Source organism: Pezoporus flaviventris, unplaced genomic scaffold (assembly GCF_033815535.1).
Source record: "Pezoporus flaviventris isolate CSIRO_AGI_PZ_B2104156 unplaced genomic scaffold, CSIRO_AGI_Pfla_v1 ptg000037l, whole genome shotgun sequence".
Lineage (NCBI taxonomy): Eukaryota > Metazoa > Chordata > Aves > Psittaciformes > Psittacidae > Pezoporus > Pezoporus flaviventris.
In genome coordinates this window covers 6559790-6586977 of record NW_026892585.1, presented here as the reverse complement: position 1 = coordinate 6586977, position 27188 = coordinate 6559790, and the positions used below count along the sequence as shown (strand labels likewise).

Here is a 27188-nt window from a genome sequence, read left to right as displayed (position 1 = left end):
ATTTAGGATGGGAAGATTCCCACATTGCTGTGGGACAGAAAAACAATTTTTCATCGTCTGTTCTAGTCTTATGCAATCACTGAAGATTGGAGAAATTGTTTGATGAAGTATATTAGAAGAAATGAGTTTATACCATTAACTTAGTACTGATTAAGTGGGGATAGAAGTGGGGCTGTTCAGCCTGGAGAAACGAAGGCTGTGTGGAGACCTCATAGATGTGGGAGAGGGACTCTTCATCAGGGACTGCAGTGACAGGAGAAGGGGTAATGGGGTCAAACTTAAACAGGGGAAGTTCAGGTTAGATATAAGGAAGAAGTTCTTTACTGTGAGGGTGGTGAGGCGCTGGCACAGGTTGCAAAAGGAAGTGGTGAATGCTCCACCCCTGGCAATGTTCAAGGCCAGGCTGGACACAGCCTTGGGTGACATGGTTTAGTGTTAGGTGTCCCTGCCCATGGCAGGGGGTTCAAACTGGATGATCTTAAGGCCTTTCCAACCCAAACCAGTCTGGTATTCTATGATTATACATCAAAACTATTTGTAGGGAGGATAAAAACACAAATAAATGACACTGTGTACTTGGAGAAGTTGTCAGTTATAGCAGTGGTATGGTATTAATAAACTAAAAAATGAATTTGATCATTATGTTAAGCTTCCTTATGGTGAGATTTATTAGCTTTTTTAACAGTTTCACATGAAGCCTGTGAAAGATGATTCACAGCCAAAGAGAATGATGTAGTAGGACTCACTGCTGAATCCATCTGTTACATTTTCCTAGCTCTCATTCAGCTGCTTTTGTCTTTGAGGGCACCCTTGAAATGCAGCTGCCCTTCCATGGCTGTTAGGATGTTCTTCTCAAATTTAACATGTTTCATTTCACACTTAGGGACTGGTGTACTACGTGTTCCCTTGCTGATGTTCCTACAGCCCCATGTACTTGGAAAGTCTTTCCAGAGACTTTATAAATGGAAAGGTTAAGAAATTCTAGTACTGATATGAACAGTGATGATACTTGGCACTTCCAGATAAAACTGCTTTCTTTTGGAAGATGCACTTAATTGGCCTGGAACTGTTAGCAAAAATGTGCAGGCTGGTTCACTTGAGAAGACCTCTCCAGCTGGAACAGCTGAGGAGTCACAACTGCTAAGCAAGAATGTGGAAAACACAAGTCCTCTGAATCAGGTAGAAGGAGACTGAGATGGAGTCCTTTACAGCTCCAGGGAATGCTCTGGCCCCTGAATGGTGCTTACTCATTTCAGATTCATGAAAAAGAATGGATCTGCACATAGATAGTTCTTTAAAATAAAAAACAATGGGTCACCAACCCTCTTCTCAAGTGAACAGGGAGCTCAGACCTCAAACCTGTGAGCAGTATCAGCTGAAGTCATCATTTCCAACAGTGCTGCCCTAGAGCACCGAGGCATCAGAAATGCTGGTACATGCAGCACAGAAAAGTAAAAATGAATGTGCAAAATCAGCTGCTGACCTCTGAGGGCTGAGGGAAAGATCTGATTATTCTAAGGGAGAAACCTGACAAAACAAGTGAGAAGGACAAAAGCAATAAAAGCAACAAATCTCAAGAGGAACACCTGCAATTATTAGTCAACCTGTTTTATAAAGGCTTTACAATATAAAACTTCTCAGCTGAGCTCAGCAGTTCACTCAGTTTAAAGGAAGTTTTTGTGTCTGATCTCAAACTCATGTGAGCCACTTTGAACTCATCTGCGCTTTGGATTAGGTATCTATTCATAACAGTTTTAGCAGAATAAAATGCCAAATTTTAGATAGCAGTTGTATTTCTTAGGTTGTTAGGAGACAGAGAGAAAAATAGCACTGACAACAGCACCTGACTTATAGTAATTTCACGCCCTGTGTCATGTTAACCTGTTCAAGCTTCTTCAGCGTCTCCTGGTATAGGCCAAAAGCTATGGCAATGTCATGACATGACAAGCATAGGAACTTCCTTCATTGTCCAAGACTCGGGTTTAAAGGGACAACACATAATAAATGGTAGGATTTGGATTCACTGACAAAATCTGAACTGGAAGAGAAGAAAGTCCTGTCACTATTCATGCTGGGGTTTATAATGGAGTGGTCCACAAGACTTCATAGCTCTCCACACCCCCTCAAAAAACCCTTCTGAAAAAGGCAACATTAAACGTCTTGCACATGGAGTTGCTTCCAAACCAGGCCCTCTTATGAGTTAAAACAAAGTGGTGAGTGATGCAAACAGCTGATACGCTGGCGATAAAAACCACCCTTCTCAGAGTTTGTTCTCAACGGTGGTGATGCTTTGCTGGAAGCTCCTCTCTGACTTCTCAGAGAAATCCTGCAAGCAACCATTTCCAACAAGTGTATTTCCAAGGTTGTCTTCTTGTACTTTGTGCTGGACTTCTTCCTCCTTACTCAAAACCTTTGCATGAGCTTCAGAAGAGCCATATTCTAAATGCTATTCTATCTATAGCTAGACACAGTTGGAAAGGATCCATTTTGAAGTTTGGATTTTTCCACTATGCTGATTTTTTTGGCATTACTGAAATGCTCCAGATTTTCATCAGTTCACTCCTAAAATGCACTGCTATGAATGGAAGAAGAATCGGGTACGGAAGGGTTTTGTTGTGCTTATGTCAGGCTTGCTGTGGCTGTTGGTAGCAGATAAATCACAATAAATGGTAATTTGTTCCTACCATGTACTTTATAAAACATACCCAAAATAGAAATTTAAAATGGATAATGATGAAATAAGCACTATTTTAGATTATTTTCCTTATTAATGGTAAAAAAAAATTTCTTCCCACATCACAATGACTTGTTCTGCGCACACCTTAGGGTCTGCACACCCCACTTCCATGATCACTGGTCTAACCCCCAGGTTGTGTGACTGTCCTTTGCTTCCTTTTCTGCTTCCCAGGGGAAATAAAAGCTATTTCTCTCCTCTTGTTTCTTTAATTTACTGAGCTCTGAATTAATGATCCTTTTTCTTGTGCTGAAAGTCTGCACAGTTTCTTGATTATAGCAATAAATAATAATAACTGAATAATGATACTAAAAGTGAATGAAATACTGCTGTTAAATTGAAATGTAAATACCATAAGCTATGCTAAAGCTATCAGGATCCTGAGGCCTCTTGAAATGTCCTAAGGCCCTGATCAGCCTAAGTTGGGACCCACACCCTCTCCTCATGGGACCATGGGGAATGGTTAGTACATTAGTACACAGCAATTTTCTCTTTGAGAAGTATTTCCTTCAATAGATGGCCAATAGAGTAATAACACAAAGTAGTAACTTAATTACTAACAAAGCTAAGTACAATGCCATCAACAAAGTATGGGAATTGGATAAATACAAGTATAAATATGCACACAAACATTTCGGTACATGAAGCTTTGATCAAATTGGTCGTAAGATCAAATTGACCTTATCTTGCCATGAACAGATGATGGATCCTATACTTGGATTTGTTATTGAAGACATGAAGGATTACATCCTATTGTCTATATTTCTTTTATCTTCATCTTTTCAATGTTGAGTCCAGCGAGATGTTTACATGACTTGCTCAGCTTTATCCTATGTATTTTGAAATCTGTGATTACCAAGGAAATCAAGTACAAACAAGACATTATTGTATCTGGAAAGGGACGAGACTCTGCATACATCGGAAAAGCACAACCAGGACAGCTGTGCTAATGCAAGTTTTGGCTCTGAACAACTGATGAACCCCTCCTTTCTTCCAAAATATCTCCCTAGAACCTGCCAGTGGTGCTTTTACTGCACACATTTGAAAAATAGCCACTGGGGCTTATTGTTTTTCTGCCTAGCTAATAATTTATTGGGAACAGGGCACTGAGGTCAGTTTCCAGATGTTTTCTCCAAGTGAGTATTTCAAATTAGCTAAAGATTTGGGTATTTGCATAAGGTTTTGAATGTTCCCAGCATCCCTTTGATCTCTGTCATACACTGGGCCCTAAATCTGTACTGGTTGCACAGCTTTGTCTGTGTCTTCCCACAGAGCACTCGGTTCCTCTGCAGAACAGCACTGACTGACTCCCCCGACTCCTGGCAGTCTGACTGGGCCTGGCTATTTCTGAATGTGGCTAGTGCTCAGTGCTGTCAAATCCTGCAGGGCATACAGCAGTCCTGCTGCCTTCTCATCTGTCTGAGCAGTGGTATTTTGTCTTTGTTTCCTGAATTTCAGCCTTTGATTGATAGGCGCCTACAAGAAAAGTTTTGGCATTCTGTACCTCTATCTCAGATGCTGGGCTGGATGTGGACCTCAGTGCCTAGGCAGGCTGCTGTCATGCTTGCTCTGAAGGTTCTTTTGCTCTCTAATGGTGTTGGTTTCTCTTGCTTCCAGGGGGTGGATTGACAGGAACCATGTAAAATTCAGCAGGGACAGATGGCAAGTCCCACCCGTGGCATACACAAACCTTTTTCAATGCACACAGGCTGGAGTCTGCCTGTTAGGGCAGCAGCTCCTTGGAAAAGGCCCTGAAGGGTCTTCAGGATGGAAAGAGCTGAAGGACTTTCCCTATGAGGAGAGGCTGAGGGACCATGACTGGTTCAGCCTGGGGAAGAAGACACAGATTCGGGGCTATGGAGATGTCACGGAGTAGATGGGGTCAGGCTCGTCACAGAGAAGGAGAATGCAAGACAACAGGCTTAAGTTGAAAGGAGAGAGCTTTAGAGCGGGTATAAGGCTCACGCTGTTCCCCATGAAGAGGAACAGGCAGTGGAACTGGTTTACCAGAGAGGCTGCATAGTCCTTGGAGGCTTTCCAAATATGACTGGACAGGGCCTGGAGCAGCCCTATCTGATCTGAGAGATGAGCCTGCTGTGAGCAGGAGGATGGTCATTTGCAACCCAAAATGCTCTGTGATCATATGATCACCTACTGCCACCTCGTCTGAGGCAACAGACCCCTGTAATTAGTGAGAAAGGGAGAGGATTATCATGCCTCTAAATGTTAAAAGCTTAGGAATTGTGGCAACTTGAGAAAGGAGATGGGAAAGACTAAATATTGGGGTGTTGAAAAGGTCGGGAAATGAACAAACAACGAAGAAGGGTAGGGACACATGGGCAAGAAGAAAGTAAGTGGAGATGATAGGAGGATGGGGAAATGAGTGGAGTGAGCTGGGAAGCAAATCAGTTCAGTGAGACACAAGTCTGTAGCTAACAGGAAGGGGAAGATGCTAAGCATTTTGAAACACTTCATATTTCAGAGATGAGAGCTTCATTATCAGTTTGTCTCAGAGCTTTTATTTTCCCAAACATATGTGATAAAAATGCCACATCAGTGTCACTTGCAGGATCCAGAGTCTGCATTTATTCCTGATTTTTTTTTCTATCCTTATGGAAAAAAATAGCACTGCTTTCAGATTTCTTTTCAGGGCCATGGGACCCACCATCCCAACTGTTAGTAACGGGTGGCAATAACTCTGGCTCAGAAAGCCTGGTAGAGTTCCCAGCTTTGTTGTTATCACAGGGTTGTACTGCCTGGCAAAAGGACAAACTGTGTACAATGCATTATCTCCGGAAGCACAGTGTCTTGGAATGTGAAAAAACAGGCAGTGGTTTTGTTTATTTCATCTTTAAACATTAGAAAAGTTGAAAAAAAACCCGCTATGTATTTTAAATATCACTGTTTATATGAGTATATTTACATCAAAACAATGGCACTGGACATTGCTTTGTGAAAGCATGTGATGTTAACATTAGCTTGGCATTATTTGTGTGACTGACTAAATAAGCCTGTCACTCCTTCCTGATGGTGCCTATCCATATATTCAGTGAGGTTTAGTGGTGGCGTGAAGCACTACTCAGTTTTGAATAACTGTGACTAAATCTGGCCTCTATGCAAATTGCACTGACTTCTACTTTGAATGGCAATTCCAATTCAAATGTCTAGGATAAAATAAAGTCTAGGTGAATTTTAAACTCTTCAGCTACTTCACTTCTGTTTCTCACGAATGCTCAGGTATCATACCACTACTTTCAATGGCTTGACATCTGCCATTCATATTATTTCACCACAATATACCATTATTGTTAAAGAACCATAAACTGAACAATAGATAAGGCCTTGTATAAGATCTCTTGTTAACAGCCCCGGAAGCAGACAGAAGAAAACCCTTAAGGGTGAGCCAATATTCCTCTGAGCATTTTAAAACCATACCCAGCTCTGTGATGGCTGATACTGAAGACATCTTTCAGTATCTTTTGTGATAAATTGTTTGGTTTCTGTTCTATTGAAATGCCAGGGATGGAGCATTCACTTTTAAGTTGAAGAAAGCTTGAAAGAAGACTCAATGTTAATTCTCCCAAACAGCATTATTATTATGAGATTTAATCTATTAGTAATATCTAATTCACTTTGATGTGTAATTTCAAGTGCTGTTCATAATGTAGAGAAATGTCTTTGATTTGGTAGTTTTTGAAAATACTGATGCATTAGACAGTGGCATCTGTGGAAGAAGAAACCTTCATGTGCCTTAGATCTATAGGTACTGAATTTCTGACTTCTCAGAAAGCTTGAGAGAAATATATTCCCATTGCATATTATTATTTAGTTAAGTCATGCCACATTTAACACAAAGCTGAAATACTCTTCTTCAGGCTAATCAGAAGCCATTTTCTCCTAGCACATAATTGTTTCTAGAAGTTCTGTTTCATAAACAACTAAATGTGGACTATGTGGGAACATTGCAAATTGCGACACACTATTTTTGCCAGGATGTGGTGTAATCTCTGCATTTTCTTTGCCATTTCTTTGGAGGTTCCTCTAGGTTATGAGGGATCTCTGTGCCTTTGTGATGGCACAGACTCATCCTGAATGCCACATAAAGGGTTGAAACCAAGTCACAGTCGTTTGCAATTGCCCCCTTAAAACTTCAGCCTCTGAGTTACGGCCTTTAGGGCTTGTTCAAAACTGTTCAGAAATAGTGTTTGAGGATACATTGAGGAGCCACGACTTCTGACCTGAGCATGAAAATCTCCAGGTCGTCCTTGGTTTATGTGAGGTCAGTCAAGAAGACAGCTGCTAACATTCTTTTTTATAGACACTGACTTAAACTGCTTGCAAACGGCCCCTCCTCTCCCACAGCCTTCCTTCCCATCCACCCAGTCCAAGCGTTCCTGGACACAGGAGTCACACAACCAGAGAGTGCATATAAGTATCATTTTCTTTTCATCATCTGTGTGCTGTTGTCCACTCCCTTATTTCCCCTCTGCAGGTATGAAGTGCTTGCAAAAAGCATGATTTCCATCCAAGTGAATTGTCATTTTGCAGCAGCACTGAGAGATCCACAATTTATTCCACAGACTGCATATATGTAAATATTTGTATATAGCTTAAATGCTGCAGCCATTATCTTCTCTGTTGTATAAGCTGCGTGCATGGTCTCCAAGATTCCATTTGTGAAGCTCTTCCAGCACAATAGTTTTGTTTGTTAAGTCTCCAGATCCCATCAGGTGTGTTCTGTCAAGCCAAGTAAGGCCTGATGGTTTTTGCTAGTTGTAATAACAGGACTGCTTAATGCCAAACGGCTATATCTGAACACATCAAATTTTACTGCAGTGCACTGGAACTCATCTGGGACCAATAAATAGGACTAACAAGTAGATTCTAATTAAAATAATTTTTTTAGCACTGACTCTGTAAAAACCACTGTAAAAACAGCATGATTTCCCAGGATATAAACTTCCCATTTGGGTTAGAAATATTCCTTGAGAAATGTCACGAGCTATTCATAGCACACAACACAAAACCAACATCCATGCAAACTATAATCTGATGTATTGAGTGTCCCATATTTGACACACTTCTCACAACTGCTGTTCCTTGAGAAGTATTCAGATAATCTGCATCACTGAACTGTGATTAGACAGTTGGTGATCACCCTGTTTAAGTTTGTTCTGCTGCCCCTTTCTTGGTTCTCTCCTCATGTCTCACTTATCACCTTCAGTAACCTGGGCAGGTACTTGTGTGGCCATATAGAAAACATGAGTAAAACTGGAGAAGGAGCAAACAAAGAGAATGTATTCTTAGATCAGATCAGCTGCCTGTACAATTGGCCATATGGACATCCTAACAACTCAGCCACAATGATGAAGCGACTAGCAAAGAGCAAGCAGACTCTGATAGGGAATCACAAAATCAGAATGGTTTGGGTTGGAAAGGACCTTAAGATCATCCAGTTCCAACCTCGTGATGCCTCACACTAGACCATGTTGCCCAAGCTCTGTCCAACCTGGCCTTGAACACTGCCAGGGATGGAGCATTAACAACTTCGTTGGGCAACCTGTGCCAGTGCCTCACCACCCTCACAGTAAAGAATTTCTTCCTTATATCCAACCTGAACTTCCCCTCTTTCATGTTTAAACCCATCTCCCTTTGTCCTATTGCTACAGTCCCTGATAAAGATGCAGTTTATGCAGGAATTTCTGTAAAATAAATGCTTATGTCTCAAAAACATGAACACCACAACCCTAACCCTAAGCCTTTCCCTTTAAAGACATGCATACGAAAGAAACAGGACATGGGTTCAGAAGCACAGTGAAACACACAGGTTTTCAGGGAGATGCAGTGAGAAGAGATGTTTGAATTACAATAGTGCTTTCTCTGTGAGCTGATCACCACCCCAGTTTTTGGCTTTGCTGGACTATGCCATGCATTGCTGTTAACACAACAATCAGTATTCACTTAACAGCGATAACCACTGAACAGAAACAAAATGAACTTTTATTTGCCCTTTGAATATACAGCTGCAGCTGTGCAATAAACTGTGTCCTTCCATTTGTTTATCAACAGTTAGGGATTAAAATTAGGTTTTGTTTTGACTTTTGCCACAGCTTTGTGCATGTATGATAATCAGACAAACTGTGAACTGAGTGATGGCGACTCAAGCATTTAATCAAAGTTGTGATAAAAGGCCATCAGAGGAAACTAGCCAAGTGCCTTATTATGATAAAACTCAGGGAAATCTGCATATTTAGAAATCTTTTGAAAAATCAAATAGATACATTTATATACATGTACGTGTATGTGCTTGTGTGTGCACATGTGCTGCAAATGTGCAAAACAGGATAGCTGGTGAGATGTGTTCATTTCATATGAAGTATGCAGCCTGCTTTTACACATCAAAGACAATGAGATGTTTGTGAAGCAAAAATTACTCAACAAACGTAGGTCACAAGAATGTACATTTCCATAATAAATCCACCAGCTAAAATTGATTGTAGAAACAATAAATCTACATTTTGATGAGCAAAAGTAAATCCTATCCAGAGACTGCTTATCCTTGTCTGTATAACTGCAGGAGTTTGTTCCGTTAATAGGTTTTTTCTTTTCATCTTGCAGAAAGTACTTCAGGGCACGAGTTGCTGTTTTCAAGACATGAGCAACTGCCCTGTCACCTCCCTGAATTCAGAAGAATTAGATGAAGAATTAACTGAAGAACAATTTGAAGAATTAGACTGGGGAGGGAGGGAAGAAAGGAAGGTAGAAAATGAGTATGTTTTTAGAGACTGACTGATTTGAAGGTGTAACTGCAACAAATGAGAGAGGAGAAGGGAAAGAGATGATGCCATACCACAAAGAGATGATGGTTAAGAAATAAAAATAGAAGCAATAGGGAAACACAGCAAATCCTTACAGGTGATGGAATTGCTCCTAGAGCACTGCTTTAACTGTCTGCTACAAAACCTAGATATGCTATTAGCCCACAACAGAGATTTGTCTCCCTTGTTTCCTTTAAGTGTTAACAGTTTGGATTCTGAGAGGAGGCCACGAGATGATCAGAGGCTGGAGCACCTCCTGTATGAAGACAGGCTGAGAACACTGGGGCTGTTCAGCCTGGAGAAGAGAAGCTGCATGGAGACCTCAGAGCAGCTTCCAGTGTCTGAAGGGGGCTACAAGGATGCTGGAGAGGGACTCTTCATCAGGGCCTGTAGTGATAGGACAAGGGGTGATGGGTTCAAACTGAAACAGGGGAAGTTCAGGTTAGATGTAAGGAAGAAGTTCTTTACTGTGAGGGTGGTGAGGTGCTGGCACAGGGTGTCCAAGGGAGTTGTGAATGCTCCATCCCTGGCAGCATTCAAGGCCAGGCTGGACAGAGCCTTGGGTGACGTGGTCTAGTGTGAGGCGTCCCTGCCTATGCAGGGCTTGGAACTGGATGATCTTAAGGTTCTGTCCAGCCCAAACCAGTCTGGGATTCTATGAGTGCAATCACTATGTTTGTGATTGCACTTTGACAGTGGCTTATTAACATTTATGCTATTTTAATGCTTTTAAAGTATAAAATACCTTTTTGCTCAGGAAGTTTCCCCTTTTTACCTGAAGTTTTGCCAATTTTTAGGAAGGAACTATGCTGACACTTTATAATAATTAAATTCAAGCAAACTCCAGCCAGAATGCAACATCTTATTAGCACATATTTGAAGTTCTAACCTCAGCATTGACTGTGATAGCCAGAAAACCCTCCAGTGCTCTGTCCAGAACCTCACTTGTCCATGCAATGTAACAGGCTCTGTAGTGGGACCCAATAATCAGGGAATATGGATTGATGGGAACCTTTGTGCAGAAACTCTAGAAACAGCTTAGTTTCAGTTTGCTGCAGTTCTCTGTGCACGGTATGTGATGGTCTGTGGTGCTGTGGTGGTGGTGACACACTGTAAGGAGGTGTAAGATCTAGTAAGTCCAGACACACAAGTCCATGTACAAGATAAGGACTGAGAAACTTTTAGCATGTAATGATGATATAAACACTGCTTCATAACATGAGTATTCGGGTAATTGGAACTCACATACACTAAGGCTTAGAATAATCTAAGCAGTCATCTGTTTTGTTTAATCTCTTGTTTTCTGTATAAATGTATCCTTCCTTCCCTCCTTGGTGTCATCATTCTGGGGAGTCTCCCTGCCTGCAGCCATCCCTAGCTGAAGATGAAAGATGTGCTAACTACTGGATGAAGTAGTGCTAACCAAAAATGACTGAAGAAAGAAGCAAAGTCTGTAGGACAGGGTATAAGAATATCTATATTCTAAAAGGGCAATGCTTCTCCCTTGGCTTCACAGTACTCTGATTGCCAACTTTATCTTCAAACTTGTATCTACTATTCTCAGTGTATCCTAAACATTCATGGGACAGCACCAACATACTGCTTGCCTGGTTAGAGGGAACAGGGATACTTTGATGTCATCCAGTCATTATTTGGTGTCTTTGGCCTACATTCAGTTCTTCCTGAAGCTTACTTCTAGAGCTGCTACCTCTCTGTCAAATTGTCTGAAGAGGGCCTATGGTTTCAGATGTTTTCAGTGAGGCTGACAGCTAGTCAAAATACTTGAAAGACAATTTTATTACCCCTCCAGGATGACAGACATATTTATACATTTAGAGATGAAGCAATCCAGCACTGTAATGAACTGTCATCAATATTTTATAACCTACAGAGACATAAATGCCACATCTAATTACTAGGAATAGCAATCCTTCGAACAGAATTGAGATGTCTCTTGAAAGAACCATCTGAACACTGGAAAGGCACTATGGTTTTCATTAAAAAACATTCACTGAGAAGTCACTATTATCAAGAACAGAATTGTACAAAACCTCACCATTAACTTGAAGGAAAATACTAATTTTGTTGGAAAGTCTAACTTCTGTGCATGAACATGCCTTTTATATGGACACACTTATACCTTAGGCCTCATTTCTTCATCCTAAGTATGCTCACTATCTTACAGCATCCTGAGAAGTCACTAAAAAACACCATGAGGAATTCCTAAGGGTTGGTACAGAAATCACAGTAAGAAAGTAATTTCTAAAATGACTCCTGACAGTATTTCTGTGTGAATCACCTATATATGCCTCTTGCAAATGCAAACGTACATTTTGGTAGCACAACAGATAAATCTGTCTATTTTGAACAACTGGATTTAGTGGGAACTTTTCAGCTTCACCCTTGGAGTAGTACCTAAAGTGTGACTGGGAAATACTCCCAGATTCAAGAGCAAGAAAAAATCTGGGAAAAGGAATGAAGAGTAACCTGCAAGAACTGCCAGCTGTCTATTCAGTTATAATAAAGATGGTTCTCTAAAAAGCTGACATTTTTAGGCTGGTCTAGAAATGTCAAGAGACAAAGAACTGCGAGATCTCCAGGAGTAAAGACATTATATTTTGCTGAAACTGAGGAGATGAAAAGATACGGTTGAAGATAAAGGGAAGAACACAAAGGTTTGCTATTGAGTTTGTTTCTAAAAGTGAGGAAACTGAGGAGTACAAGAGAGCCCCATGCTACAACAAACCTATGATGTTTTATGCCTTTTACCCTCACTGCTGCTGTGTGAACCATGATGTGGCATCTGAGATTGGGCCAAACTTTTGGTAACAAATCATGTGCAATTTGCCTGCTTTTAGGTTTCCTGATAAATTTAACCATGTTTATTAAAAGGGTTGTTAGGGTTCACAAATATTTTAAATTAACTTGGACCACTTTGCTGAAAATCACATAAATGAGTGATTTTTAAAGTTCTGGTTGTGAAACAAAACAAGTTGTGGCTTTCTAGGCTGACTTTGCTCTGACTTTTCTTACACTGAACTGTGAATCTTTAGGTGGGAACTGATAGGTATTCAAACCACAGACGTTGTTCAGGAGCATCTGTGGAATGGAAGAGATAGCCTTGGTACTAATCTTTCTGCTTTTCTCTGTTGCTGATGCTGTACGTAACACACCTGGGTTTCTGCAGGATGTTAGCAGGCCAACCTGTGATGAACTAGGAAGGAAAGCTAGCTAACTGCCTGCTTTTAGGATTCGGGAATCAAGAGAGGAGTGGGTAATGTAAAGAGGAGCTTGAGGCAAATGCTTCTTATTTGTTAATTAAGCCCAGCTGATTTACATACTACAAAGGAAAAGGAAAGGAGTAGAAGGCTTTTCAAAGAAGATAAGTGGGCTAAGCAGTCTGCAACCTGAGCTTGAAAAGTTCTGTCCAGAGCTATAACTCATTACAAAGAGAAACAAACTTGGGTTTAGGATTGTTTGCTTTCATGAATTACTCAAGAAACTCTTAGTATGTTTTCCAACTGGTATCAGGATGGTTGCCTTGAAGATAAGACTGGATGCTAGTGCTACATCTTTCCATCTCCTATCATTTTTCAATGTTCAGAAGCTCTCCCAAGTTCTTGCGCAAAGCATTTAGCAGCTGTTGCCAACCTCAGCGCTTCCACTCCGGTTTCCTCAAGAGAAAGAAGTAAGTAAGATGAATGCATTCATTTTTAGCTGAATTTCTGGAAGCATTCTTGCAGGAATAGCTGACCTTCACCATGCTACACAACCTTCCCTTTTCCTTCTTTTAAGCTATAATCTACAATATCTTGTGACTTTCCTGAGTATTTTACTGAAGTGATTGCCATCCTTCTATGCCTATTGCAGCCAAAACATTTAAGGTTATGTTTCCAGCTTTCTCTTCCTTTCCCCAGTAGTTTTATTTATATCCATATGTATTTCTTTCACCAAGTGTATGAAAGTTTTTCTGTAGTTCTCAAAAAGGCTTCATTTTCACCCCCTTCCATTGGTGGTACCTGTTTCTAACAGTTAGTACCAGGAACATATGACAGACAGGGCAAAGCTTTTCAAAATACAGAGCTTCACATACTTCAGGGAATGATTGTTTTGTTCCTTAAAGGAAAACATCATTTGCTCTGAATTTTGTAAAACAAGCTGTGGCTGCTAATCATTTCCAGCCTTTCATATTCTACAAACCTGTTTGCCAGTATTCTCTATTTAAAAGCTGATCGGTTTATTCTAGAGTTAGACTGTTTATCATGGATGATAACAGGACTGAAACAAAACCTACCTCACTCTTTATTCAGGACAGCTCATATTGCTTACTAATTGTTACTATCTCTGCTTCCAGTATGGTTCACATTGTTTTATTTTTGCAGTCTTCATCTATCTGTTTTATCTAAAGCTGCACTTCTGCAGACTTGGCACTAATGGGTACCATGGTCTCACTTAAATTGGCAGGAAATTGCTTTTGCTTGTATCAGGAAGAAATTAAGATTCCTGATGGGAGAAATAACACTATGATGTTTGTGATATGAAGAATGGTGTAATAAGTTAGGATGAACTCTAAGCATTTTTAGAATCCACCTAATAAAGGGGAAAAAGGAATGATGGAGTTATGAGCTGAGGAAAAATACAGTTGTCATTTTACCTTGTAGAAGAACTGGAAGTGAAGCAGTACTGTGAAGGGGAGGAGGGAGGGGGAAGCCCAAGGACTCTTCTGTGATTAGAATAAGTTCTTAAACATAAAGAAGTGGATTTCTTGGATGGTTATTGCATGACATCTTAATTATTTGCATTGATTTAGAATATGCACTTGATTCTTCAGGGTGTTGGGGTACAAAGGAGGAAAAAATTACATATTTCTGGACAGTGGAAAAACTTGGGTAATTTTAGTGCTACCAAATGATGATACTACCACTACGAAACAGAACTAGTGGCATGTACTGCCAGGACTTAGCTAAGGTGTTCTGGCCTTGGCATAGCATCCTGGCCTGCATGCAACTCACCAGTTCTATGCAAAGGATCTGTTCAGTGACTGCTTTATGGCACTTTGGCTCTGGAAGGTCCTACTAGCTTCAGTGAAGCACCAGATTTGAGCTAACAAGAGAGCACAGCATGGCACAGAGATGCTGAGTAGCTGTGCACATATACCACCCACCTGACAATGTACTAAGCATTGTAGATCCAAACTTATGTGTGAGAAGTCACTGCTGGTGTGTGGCAGAAGGCATGAAAACCATGTCCCCCTTCTGCACTGCTTGAGTGTATATGGCCCCATGCTCCTTGTTCAAAGTGCCAGACCCTGCAGCCTGTGACTGCTCTGCTTAGGCTCTACTCCATGTGAAACATCTGTACCAGTGCCTGAACTGAGGCTTGCCCTGCAGCTGGTGCTCATACTGGGCTGGCTGTGACCCACCCTGGCTCCAAGCCACAGTGCATGTCATCTTCAGGTGTGTACTGTGAAAAACATTTCAGCTCATAAGCATGTTTCACCTCTAAATGGGTCTTCTCACTGTATGTGCACTACGTGTGTTTCAGCTTGTCTTCCATGCCAGCTTTCTGCATCAGATTAACTTCTTCTGACAGTGGGATGACAGGAATTGAGCTCAATTGCCCATCTGTGTCTGAAACTGAGACTGGACTAAAACAAGCCTTGTTTAGTCATGTAGACAAGGATAATGATTCTGGGACTTTCTAGAGCTTAAGTGCTTTGGAGCAGGGAATTGAACTTTGGCAGGAAGCTTATATCATCCTGGTGTAGCTGTTAAAAATCTGTCTGGCTTGGCTAAAGTACACCTACCTGAGGAAAAAACAGTTTGTAAGTGCAGTTATGCCTGTGTACAGAGCAAGTGTTTCAACCTCCCCTGGTGCTTCTATAGTAGTCATACAGCATATCTGTTCCTCAACACAGCAAATTAATCTGCAGCTGGCCTGGCCTTTGGGGTCTGGGTGGTCTTTTCCTTGCAAATGCTTTTTCCAGTTCTTGGGGACATCCTGAAACGATGGAACTGTTTCCCCATGCTGTCAAGGTGACTCATGGAGACAAGTACCACCAGAGGAGGTCACAGGACATCAGGCAGTCATGGGAGAGTTTAAAAGTAAAACAATTAAGAACACAGAAGCAAACAACAGGCATGAAAGAACTGGGGACAGAGAATATCAAAAGACAGGGCAGGGGCCCCTGGTGATAAGAGCAAGAGCCAGACTCTGACTGGCAAGTAAAGAGTAATCAGAGGAGGAGATGGAAGAATCTGGGAGAGGTTGGAGGTGTTGGAAATCATCACAGTGTTCATTTGTAAAAACGAAGCCAAGAACTGCCCATCTTAGTAATTTCTCTACTGTGAGACTTTCCAGCAAATCAAATGCTGTTCAACACCAGGGGTCATTCACCTCACTTTACACATAGCTTGCAGAGAGAAAGCTGAAATACTAAGACAGATGAGGCTGTTCTGAATGTCAACACAGTACTCATGCTTTTAGAGGAGAGCTTGTGTAGAGCTGGCAGGTGTGAGGGCTCAGAAATGTCAAATAGGAAGCCTGGAGGATAAAGAGCAGTCACCCAGTGACCCAGTTTGGAAGAACATACTGAAAGCAGCTAGCATGGTACTTGCTGGGAACTGGGGACAGAATTTCTCAACTGCTTTAAATATGGGACTATATCAAGCCCTAACACTCATCTCCCTGGTTTTAATGCCCCCATCACACTCATCACCATCCACTCCATAGCCCAGATGTACTCCCAGGGTAAGAAGCAGTCTGTCTTGTAGGGAACTCTAAATCAGGCAGTTTTTCATATGAATTTGCAGTATCTTTTAAGGCTGTTGTCATTGGATACATTTCTAAATTGGTACGTAATTGCAGTAATGTATGTGTATTTGCACACAGAGGTAAGACTTCTGCAGGTGTGCATATCATATCCTCCTTGCTATTTTATAGGCTGGGGTCCAAATCTCCATGTAAGAAACTCTGCTCGTAACTTCCTCTGTGGATCATTAAAATTAAATAGGAGGATGCATGTGTAACTATGCTTTAGATTTCTAGAGTTAATGGTGTTTAAGAGGAAAAGAGGTATTCTACAAGCATGTAACTGTTCCAGACAGAATATGTTCTGTTGTGTGCTAACAAGCTACTATTAATTACACAGTGTCTGGGTGAAACAATGTAGAATAAAGTGGTTTTGGGGAACTGTAATGGCTTCCCCTTATAGAAAAGATGGGGCTTGGAGGAACCTGGTCTAGTGTGAGGTGTCCCTGCCCATGGCAGGGGGTTGGAACTGGATGAGCTTTAAGGTCCCTTCCAACCCAAACCATCCTATGATTCTATAATTTATTTGCTTTAGCTCAAAGACAGTTACAAAGCTTTAAAAAGGGTTATTTTTATGTGCTGAGTAGTCCTCTCTGCTGGAAGCCCCTAATACTTCGCATAATTTTAGTCAGAGAAGAAGTTGACTTGGAGGATGGGAAAGTTAATACACAAGCATCTGTAGGGTAATGGATCCTAATCATGATTAGGATCATCATCCTTTGACAGGATGCGGAAAATCCTGATTGTTGAATAAATGGGATCATAAAAATATCTCATATTTAATAATTTCTTAGAATCTTGTTAACATTTCTTGAGCTCATTGAGGAATATAAATTATCTAACAGATACTTTAGCAAGTCTCAGTTTGCCTGCTGATCTGTGGAATGGAATTTGGGGTAGAAAGGAATTATGCATTTTTGTTAAACGTTTAATCTCGTTCTATAAAACCGGACTTAGTATTCTGAACGAATGATGTAACTAAAAACCAAAAAGGTTTGATCATTAACAAATTAAAGAATTGTAAGCTTTTCCCCTTTCAGTCATAGGCTGGGGTTTTCTCCATTTTCCCCATTGCTGTAGCAAACAGATAACACATTCAGGGATGTTGTGGCAGCAAATATTTCCATTTCCTTACCTCAAAAGCATTGTAGGACAGACCAGGCTCTTAAACAAAACTTTGATTCCGAAATACCCTTCTCTCTGTCCTGCACATCTCGATCTTCCAAAATATACTGATAACACATAATAGAAAATAATAGTACGGCCCTGAAGAGGTGTTATATGTGAAGAGTTCTATTGTTGGGCTTTTTCTTTTGACAACAGTGTTTCTAAAAACATTTACAGTAACTGAATAGAGTTTGGAATAGTAGCATAAAAATATTGTGAAGCAGACTGAGGTTACTTGGTGTTTATAAAGTATACAACAGGCTGTAAGTATCTCAAAAAAATCACTTGAAGTAGAGTTGTCTTTGCTAAGTACACTTGCGGTGTTACTTTAGAAGGGTGAACATGTTTCTTTCTCTTTCATTTGCTCCCACCTGATTAGTAGAAGTGCTAGCTTTTGAAGTGGTACTTAGTTTCTGGAAGCAGGTGTGGATCTGCCACATTATTCGGAGCAGAGTTAGAGGGTGCTGGTATTTGAAAGAGGACGATTAGAGATGCTACTGACTATCAGATGAGGTTTCTTTCAGCTTCAGAGCTGTCTTCTGTTCTTATCTCTAGAAGACCTGTCTCTTTATCCTGTTTCCTTTCTAAAGAATGACAATATGGGTCCTTTTTTGTAAGGATGGCATGCTTCCTTAGGGTGACAGTATGCATTACATGTTCCTCCCCTTTTTCCTTTGGGAAGGACTTTTCATTCTTTTGAAGTGAGCTATGGGGAGAGGTTTGAATCCCAAACTTCTCAGTTTGGACTTGTTAAGCTGTGACACTGAAGTGTCTTCCTCTGCCCTCAGTCCTGTGTTAGAGAGACTGTGACAGATAAGGGGTTTCTTGGTCTCTGTACCTTGTGACTCCTTGCCTTTGGGATAGGGTTACCAAAGAGACAGTGGTTTAATACCCACAGCTCAAGATCACAGCTCAAGACCAGACCTGTTTACTTGGCTGCAGCTTGTGAGTGTTGGCTTTCAGCTAGTAGAAGGGAAGAAGTGGCTGAGGTAAACTTATGTGCAGGTTAAGGTAACAGTTATCAAAGGGAGTAGTCACCTGCTTTGAGGAGCAAACTGTGAAAGCATATACTCCTATCATTCAAATAGACGTTTACAAAACATGTGAATACTGTACCAAATACCTGCAGTAATTGTGAGCTGGTGAAACAGACTTGCTCCAGACAGGCTAAATTCAGCACAGTCCCCAGTTTGGGAACACCAGGTTGCCCCTAGGGTCACATGAAGCTGCAGTAAGAATAGAGGTAGAGCTAAGAATGTGCCTTAAAGCCTGGGCTGCTCTGGATTACATCTGAGTGAGCATTACTGATTTTAAAACATTTATAAAATACTCCCTCAAATACCAAAATGGAGCATTTCCTCCATGATACAACTGAGCTATACATTCTAATTCTATTTAAAAAAATACAGTGTTTGAATAACTGCTTAAATCAATACAGCCAATACGAATATCAGCAATAGTTGCTGACTTGGGATATACCGTAAGATGATTAAACAGTTCTCATCATTCTCCTAAGGCTCTGAATGACCTTCCTGAGCAGAGACAAAACCGGGTACACAATACAAATCTTATCTGATTGTTGGCAGGCTGAATGCATTTAAATAGACTCATAATGCTGATTTAGCTCTCTTATCTATGCTGATTTACCTCCACAAAAATGCAGAAAAGAAGAATATCAATGCAGACAAAAAAAAGGCATACATGAAGTAATCAAAGAGGAGATAGGGTGAATAAATAAATGAGTATGTAGAATAGGAGAATCACATTTCATCAAGCAAGTACTAAATCAGAATGGAATCCAGTTGGACCATATCTGTAAGAGGTACTGTGTCATGATCACAGTGAAAGCACATTCATAGAGCCAAATTCTGCTCTTTCATAGAAGCTTACTCTTCCAGTTCAACAGAAATAACATTTGGCCCATAATAAAATGCTTCTAGACTTCTTTAATAGCTTGCAGTACTCAGTAAGGCTTCCATCAATGAAAAGAGGAATGTATTTTTATGGCTGGTTTTTGGATGTGGCTACGAATTAAAGTTACATTGAAATATATTTCTCTTTCCTTGTATTCTAAGACAGATTTCTGCCAAAAGTCTTTGTTTCTTCTCCTGAGATTGGTTTATATATTTATTCTTATGACTAGCTCACCAAAAAAATGTTGATGGCAGAGTACTTGGAAAGTGTACTAGAAGTGTTGCCAGTAATGGATTTCTTTAAAGTTATTCCACTGCCCTGTCCCCAGACCTTTAGTGTTTGAGAGTGAAGAGCACACTTGGATTGCCAGAAGCAGAAGCCCAAGGTTTTAGGATGAATTATCTATATCTCTTTGGCAAGCAGAGATGGACAGAAACGACTTGGCTGTCTCACAGCTTCTATTCGTTTAGTGTCTTCTTTCAGTGAGCATAATAGCACCCAGAGAAAACTCATCCTTCTTCCCCACTCTCTCCACTTGTGTCCGCAGCACTGCTTCTAAGAGGGCTTAATGGTTGGACAAAGTTAATTTCTGGAAGAACGATGAGCTGAAGCTGTACTTGTGCAAGACAATTTTGCACCCAGAAAGCAGGCTAGGAAGCTGAGATGCGACTTGGTGTAATCACTTTTGGCTGAAAGGACACCTTGCAATCATTTATTTCAATAGCATAGGAGCACTCAGGAATTCCTTGCTTCTTGCACATCCATTTGTCCTAACAGTACCTCCTGTGATAGATACAGAGACATCATCACTGTGAGGTGAATGACAGTCCTGGTTCCCCATCAATTCCCATTTACCGCAGAGCTTTTGAAATCAGCCTCTGGCACAAAACAGGGGCTCAACCTGATGAGTGACTGCAGTGCCTGCCTCTCTCTAATTGTGCTGCAGCTGCACTAAATGGAGCTGAAGGCCTTGGAAAGGACTGGTAAATAGCAGCTAGCTTGGGGATTTTGTCACAAGTGACAGATTCATAATATCTGTGGCATATTAAGGGGTCTCATTCTCCTGCCACAGTCTGATATTTTCTGTTCCCCTGCTGGAGGTTTTCCACTCTCCTCACTTACAGCACAGCCATGCAAACAGTGTACTCTGTGGGGTTGGATGAGCTGCAGGGCTGGAAACCTCTGGCAAGAAAAGCAGAGCAAGTGACTGCTGGAAGAGGGAGAATCTGATCCACTGCTGATAGAAAAGGTATTTTCTGTGTTTTGTGAAGGTTGCACCCCTCCACTGAGCTGTATGCCAAACCCACCACACAGAGAACACAGGAGGTGGCCCATTGTGAGGGAGAAAAGAGACACAGTCCAACCAGACAATATCTGGTTCACATCCTATTTTCCTTTAAGTTATAAACATATCTGGCTATCGAGCCTACCTAATCAGCCATAGGCCCTGTCAGGCCTTTAAGGGTAAGCTCTTCTACTCCCTGTCCCCAACAGCAGCACTGTTGCTTAGCGGTCTGCTGGCACTGCAGTGGCGGGGTATTGTGCAGTATTCTTTATTATAGGGGGGTGGCAGAGCACTGTAAAACAAAGGTCTTTTGTTGTGGCTGCTGTGTGCCTGTCTTGGGTGCAAACCCAGGAGCACAAAACGCAAGGGTGGTATTAGTTTCTAACACTTTATTTTACTGTGTTTTGCCCAGAAGACCTGAGTCCCCCATCTTTTGAAGTGTTACCACGTTCTAGTCTGGTATTTCTAGCCCGAGGAACTGAAATTCTCTTGGCAAGGCTCAATAAGGGAAGGGGACTGGTAGTTGCAAATAAAGCCTTTGGCTGGCATTCAGTTCTTTCACACTTGGCTAAATGCTCTTAAATCTGTAGCCATTTTTTATTCTACTAGTAGAATTCAGGAGCAATGTGCAGGATAGTATAAATGAGGCTCTTCCTTGTTGCTGGGTCTTCTTAAGCTCTCCTCATTTCCACGTGTAGGGGAGACTGGTGTCATCCACAGGCACTGAGAAGGAGGTGGCAAATTTCAGGGAAAGCTGTGGTGTCCACAGTAAGGAGGAAGTGCTTTTTAAAATGGGACCCAGCATCTCCTGGGGAGTAACAGCCAGTTATTCTCTATCTTTTTTTGGCTCAGTGTTGAGCAGGAGTGAAGATGAGGACAGTTAATGGATGTTTCTCATTTGAGTAAAAACACCTGCTGAAGTGACGCTGCTGTTTAGTGCCCGAAGGGGTTGAATGTGAGTGAGGATGATCAGTGAGAATACCTAAGGAAACAAAGAGGTTGGAAGGCATTAATCACACCGTGCAATATTCCTTTGCTACTCCTTTCTGGAAAGCATTGCCACTTGTCTTGATGAAATCTGGATTTATAAATCCAGTGAAAATATCTTCACCAGATGTGATGCCAGAAGAAGCTCTGCTTGTGGGACTGTAACATGTTCAGCAGTTCTGATTTTAGATTCGTGACTAAACACATGCTGTTAGTTAGAGTGTGTATGTAGAAAAATATATAACTTGTTGGCTGGGGGAATAATATTTTGCTTTAGTTGCCGAGAGAGATTTATCCTGGGCAAGTATTCTTTAACACTTAGAGATGTTTACACAGCCTGCACGCAGAGAGTATAGAATCATAGAATCCCAGACTGGTTTGGGTTGGAAAGGATCTTATGAACATCTAGTTCTAACCCCCCTGCCATGGGCAGGAACACCTCACACTAGACCAGGTTGCTTCAAGCCCCGTTCAACCTGGCCTTGAACACTGCCAGGGATGGAGCATTTACCACTTGTCTAGGCACTCTGTGCCAGCACCTCACCACCCTCGCAGGGAAGAACTTCTTCCTTATATCTAACCCGAACTTCCCCTGTTTTGGTTTGAACCCATCACTTCTTGTTTTATCGCTACAGTCTGATGAAGAGTCCCTCTTCAGCATTCTTTTTAAAGCCTTGCTGAATACTACACAGATAATACAGATAGGATAATAATGTTTCTCTGGTTTGTACTTCTAGCAAGAAATACTTGTTTAATAATTAGTTATGTGATTTTTTTCCCAACATCTTAAAATCAGATGGAGATCCAAGCCTATTTTTTGGAAATAGGTACTCTTGCCTAAGATGAACGCTGTAAAATGTAATGCCGCCTATGAAACATTCTGTTTAACTACTGTTTTGCTTATGTTTTTCCAGCTTGTAAACCTACTCTATTTCATAGCCCTTTTTGTTGTTGTTATTTTGCAGTTTCTGTCAAGAGTGTAGTTTTTCTTGTTGTTTTTCATAACTTGTCTAAAAGTCCAAGGAAGGAGATAATTTTTAACTGCTTTGTCAGATGTGTGCAACACACTTGCTCTGAAACGCAGACAGCAGTGAAGGTTCCTCAGTTCAGATTCCAGCTGCCAATTTATTCTTAGCACTTGGCTCTTTCACATGTGTTGGCTCTGATGTGCTGACAAAAAGTTAACAACTAGAGAGGCAGCAGTTGCAAAAGTAATTCTAGGAATCTTTATTTCCATGTATAAATGAACCTACACTCACCATTTGTATAATTTTAAAATCTTCTAGTTATGTGCTTAGGTGTTGTTGATATCTGTACCTGGGAATTGATTCCCAAGAACCAGCCTACACAGCAATCAAGCTTAACTGTGCACCAGAGATTTCTTGTGTGAGATAGGCTTAATCTTTCTTTCATGGTACTATCGGATAAGTACCAACCTTACACTGGGAACTGAAATAGATGGGAGTCAAATGCAAGTTCCCAACTTCCAACAGATCAGTGAGTGGGTAACTCCGGCAGTCATAGGCTTTAGCATCTATTTCACACATACTTAAGCACAGTGGCAATGGAGGGCAGTGGGCAAGGAGCTGTGCAGTAAAACATGATTGTTCTAGTATGTTCTCACAGTATATAACAGGTGGTAACACCAGTGGAGCTACTGGCCACTAGTCCTTTGTGCTAATGGGAGTACAAAAGACTATGAAGATAAGGTAACTGCAACACTTATATTTTTTTGTTTCCCTGGTTTCCTTCTCTACTTGGTATTTGCTGTAACTCCAGAGCACATCTGAAATGGCAGTTCAGACGTTTTCTGATAGCACAAAAGTATCAAGGTTGAAAAAGAAACTCTGAATGATCTTCTCTCTTTGTTTTTTTTGCTTCTGGAAGGTGTAGAGGAATAAATAAATGTGGTTTATTGTTAAGACTAAAACAAGAAATGTACATTTGCACTGTTCAGAGGCAGACTTTCAAAAAGGCATTTCAAATGCTTAACACCCAGAGCTGGAGAGGAAGCTTTCTGCTTCTGAGGAGCCTGTAAGTAGTGTTTCTGGAGTGGGACAAGTGCAAGAAGAACACACCTGACACTGATTCCTTTTCAAGCAGGAGCAGCTAAAGACAAGTAACCATAAAAAGTGCTTAAATACTTTGTTTTTCCAACCGTTTGACTAGGGACCTGTCACATGGGCATCTTGCTCTACATAAGTGACTAGGAGAAGGGAGAAGTCTCCCTGATGCTCACCTTACTGAATACAGCAGGGCTTGGATCTGAAATCAAGGACCAGGCAATGTTCACAGCGACCTCTTTCATGGGCAGAGGTTAGACCTGAGAAATGATGCTGTCTGGTTTCCCTGCAGCTGTGCTAGGTGGGAGATGGGACTGGTGTGAGACTTCATGATCACAACAAAAGCAACCTTCCCACCAGGCAGTCTGAGGGCAAGGGATGTGGTTTGATCACAGCTAGGAATAATGCCTTTATACCTTGGCTTTGAAAGAATCGTGGTAGCTACTGCACACTACAGCCTAAGAAAATGGCGTCAGTATGTCTGTGTTAGGACTAAGGGGATGCAGAAATAGTCTGCAGTAAAAGTGAAAGCCTTTCAGCTGTTGTTTAATAACAGGTTCTGTCCCTGCAGAATGTGTTTGGAGGAAAAAAGAGCTACAAAAATCAACATATCGAGGTCAGATTTTGCTGCTATGTAAAAACAAGGTGATGATAAGGAGTTCATAATAGTAAAGAAATGGATTTTCACTCTAAAATGCTGTGCTTCAATAAAATAGCATTGATATAATTAAGGGGGAAGTAAGAAGTATTTACTAATGGCTGAATGAGCATTAACAAGGTTCTGCAATTTACTTTAACACATTTCCAAGTATTGTGCAAAAAATGAAAAGCACTTCAGCATATTATGGTGATCACTGGAGCATCATCTGGGGGAATTAGAATCTTGAACCATTTTAGGGAAATGCTTTATACTCCCATGAAGTGAAATGAATGTGTTTAAAAGCAGAGGGACTAGCCTGCAATAATGTGAAAGATTAAGCTTCCTGATTGCTTTGCAGAGCTTCATGAGAGGAACAAATGATAGTCCTGTTAAATGAAATTATGGGAAGAGGGGGTTAGAACTAGATGATCTTTAAGGTCTCTTCCAACCCAACCCATTCTAGGTTTCTAGGAAGAAGAAATTGCATGTCCTTTCGCCGCAAGAAGCAGAACAGATTGAAGCTTTCAGAATGCATTTGTTTCACTTGTTTGCCAGAAAGCCAAATTGGCTATGCATAAAAGGAATTCTCGTAGCACTCAGTGGTGAGTAGAATGAGCTGTGTATATATATCCCTATTCCTGACCTCTGAGTAGGGTGGAGAAAGGACGTTTTGGCTGAAACACTACACTAATCTGCAGTAATGCACAGTGGGATGTAAGTTCGGGCCCTTCCAAGACTGCCCGTCAGCCTTGATGTTAGAGGAGCTTTTCCTCAACATGTCCTATCTTGTGCAGCTCAGCCTGATCTTGGCAGTACTTCCAGCTACAGTTTTTGCTTCATGCCTGGTTAACTATTTCTAAACTGTTCTAGTTGTTTGCTGTGTTTGATCAGTAGTCTTTCCAGACATGTTTGTTATGTTCACTCCAGCTATTCCATCTTGCCTTGACAGGTCACATAACTCACAGGGTTACTTCTGTTCCTTGATGATATGGTCAATATATTTGTCTAGTCTGTAACTAAAAATGGGCATCTTATTTACTCAGGTTGTTGTTGTTTTGCCAAGTTTAGGGTTTACTCATCTGTGTAACCAAATTCCAAGAAATTCCTGACCATCCATTTCATTTGTAAGGATGTAAATTTACCACCATCTCCTTTACCTCTAGAGAAAATCACTATTCCATAAATTCGGCTTTGCTTCTGTGGGAAGTGAAAGATTTGCTTTGGTTTTGTTGGAGACAAAACTAGACACCAGATTGCTTTTTTTTTTTTCTTTTTTGAAGTACAGCAATTAAATATCTGGGAAAATAATAAATATAGAGTGGATTCTCTTTTAGCTTTCATTGGTGTGAATCAAGAACAGAACAACTGGCCACAACATCTCTATTCTGCTAAATGTAGTTGATACTGATGCTAAAATACCTGTTTCTCCATGCTCAATGGAGCTGGCATTTAGAGTTATTCTTTAAAACATTTCCCTTTGAGTAAGTCATTGGATTTTTACACAACATGAGTCAAAGTCATCACTAATGAAATTTCTTATTAGTTCACTAGGAGTTCAGAAAAATAATTGGCCCTACCACAACTTTCAGATTCAAAACTTAATGAATGAAAGGGAACACGAGTAAATAGCTTGATTTTTATGCTACTTGGGTTTTGAATTATTCACAGTTTAACAGTGACTGGTGAGGGTGATCTTAATTTATTTTGTTCTTGATGGAATTATTTGTATATCTGCTTTCCATGACCTGCTAAGGGAGCAGGGAACATGGAGATTGATGCTTTGTGGAGATAAAGCAGAAGCTAGTGGGAAGTAAACATGAAATAACTCCTAGGCCAAAGAAAGTTATCATTTCAGGTGAGAAGATGAACAGCTCCTTCCTCTAGAAATGTTTGCATGCAGAGGAGGGACTTTTCATTAATAAAGATGTCCTTTGTTAATAATGCTGAGCTATGGCAATCCTGAAGGTCAAGTAATAGGGTGTGCACAGACTGTGGTGTCTAGCAGGATTAAAATCCCAAGACTAGAGGTAAACACAGCTGGATTTGGGTGGTATGGTGAATTTACTTCAGGTGCAATGTCCAATCTTCCACCCAGTTTCAGCTATGTAGAGATGGTGAGAAGTGAAAGTAGCAATAGCTGGACAAGTGGAAAGACATGGGCAAGCTGCAGGCTTGGTGAGGGACCAGAAACAGCAGCACTGTCTCTATTAATTAACTTTTTACACAAGGATGAAATTCACAACTTTGGCCATTTTAGGAATGTTAGGAGATGGCCTAAGATTCTCCAGTGAAACTGCCTACTTAATATTATTGTTTAGATACGATGCAGAAAGAGCCTGTGCACGTGTATAACTATAGAAAATGGGGAAATCTGTTGTTTTCAAAAGTCTGGAATATTTTAATTATTAATTTAATAATTAAATTAATAAAATTAATAAATATTAATTTTAATATTACAGCAAACCAATATTTATTATGAGGCATCCATGGTATTTAAATTCAAACAAAAAACCTAGGCTCTGGAATTTTTCTACAGTAAACTAGGAGATCCTGAGGCTTCTTTAGCTATATTAATTACTACATGATACTAGATTATTCATTTCATGCTCAAAAAGGAACAGGCAAAGATGGGCAGTGTGAGACATTGGCTATTAAAGTGGTTTTAAAGGAAGAGGTCCATTATATGGACAAAATGGACTTTCAGCCAAAAAGACTTTTTTTTTTCCACTGTGAGAGAAGGTTTCCATTACTGTTTGACAGCACTGATGAG

General features: G+C 40.7%; 1 protein-coding gene across 1 annotated transcript in view; it reads left to right on the top strand.

The window, feature by feature from the left end:
- The window catches only part of CUL1 (cullin 1), a 307965-nt gene extending 281307 nt beyond the window's left edge, over positions 1-26658 (top strand). Inside the window, exon 21 of the mRNA XM_061464599.1 lies at positions 26647-26658. The gene's annotated coding sequence lies outside the window, so the exon portion shown is untranslated. The remainder of the gene's footprint in view (positions 1-26646) is intronic.
- The last annotated feature ends 530 nt before the right edge of the window (positions 26659-27188 follow it).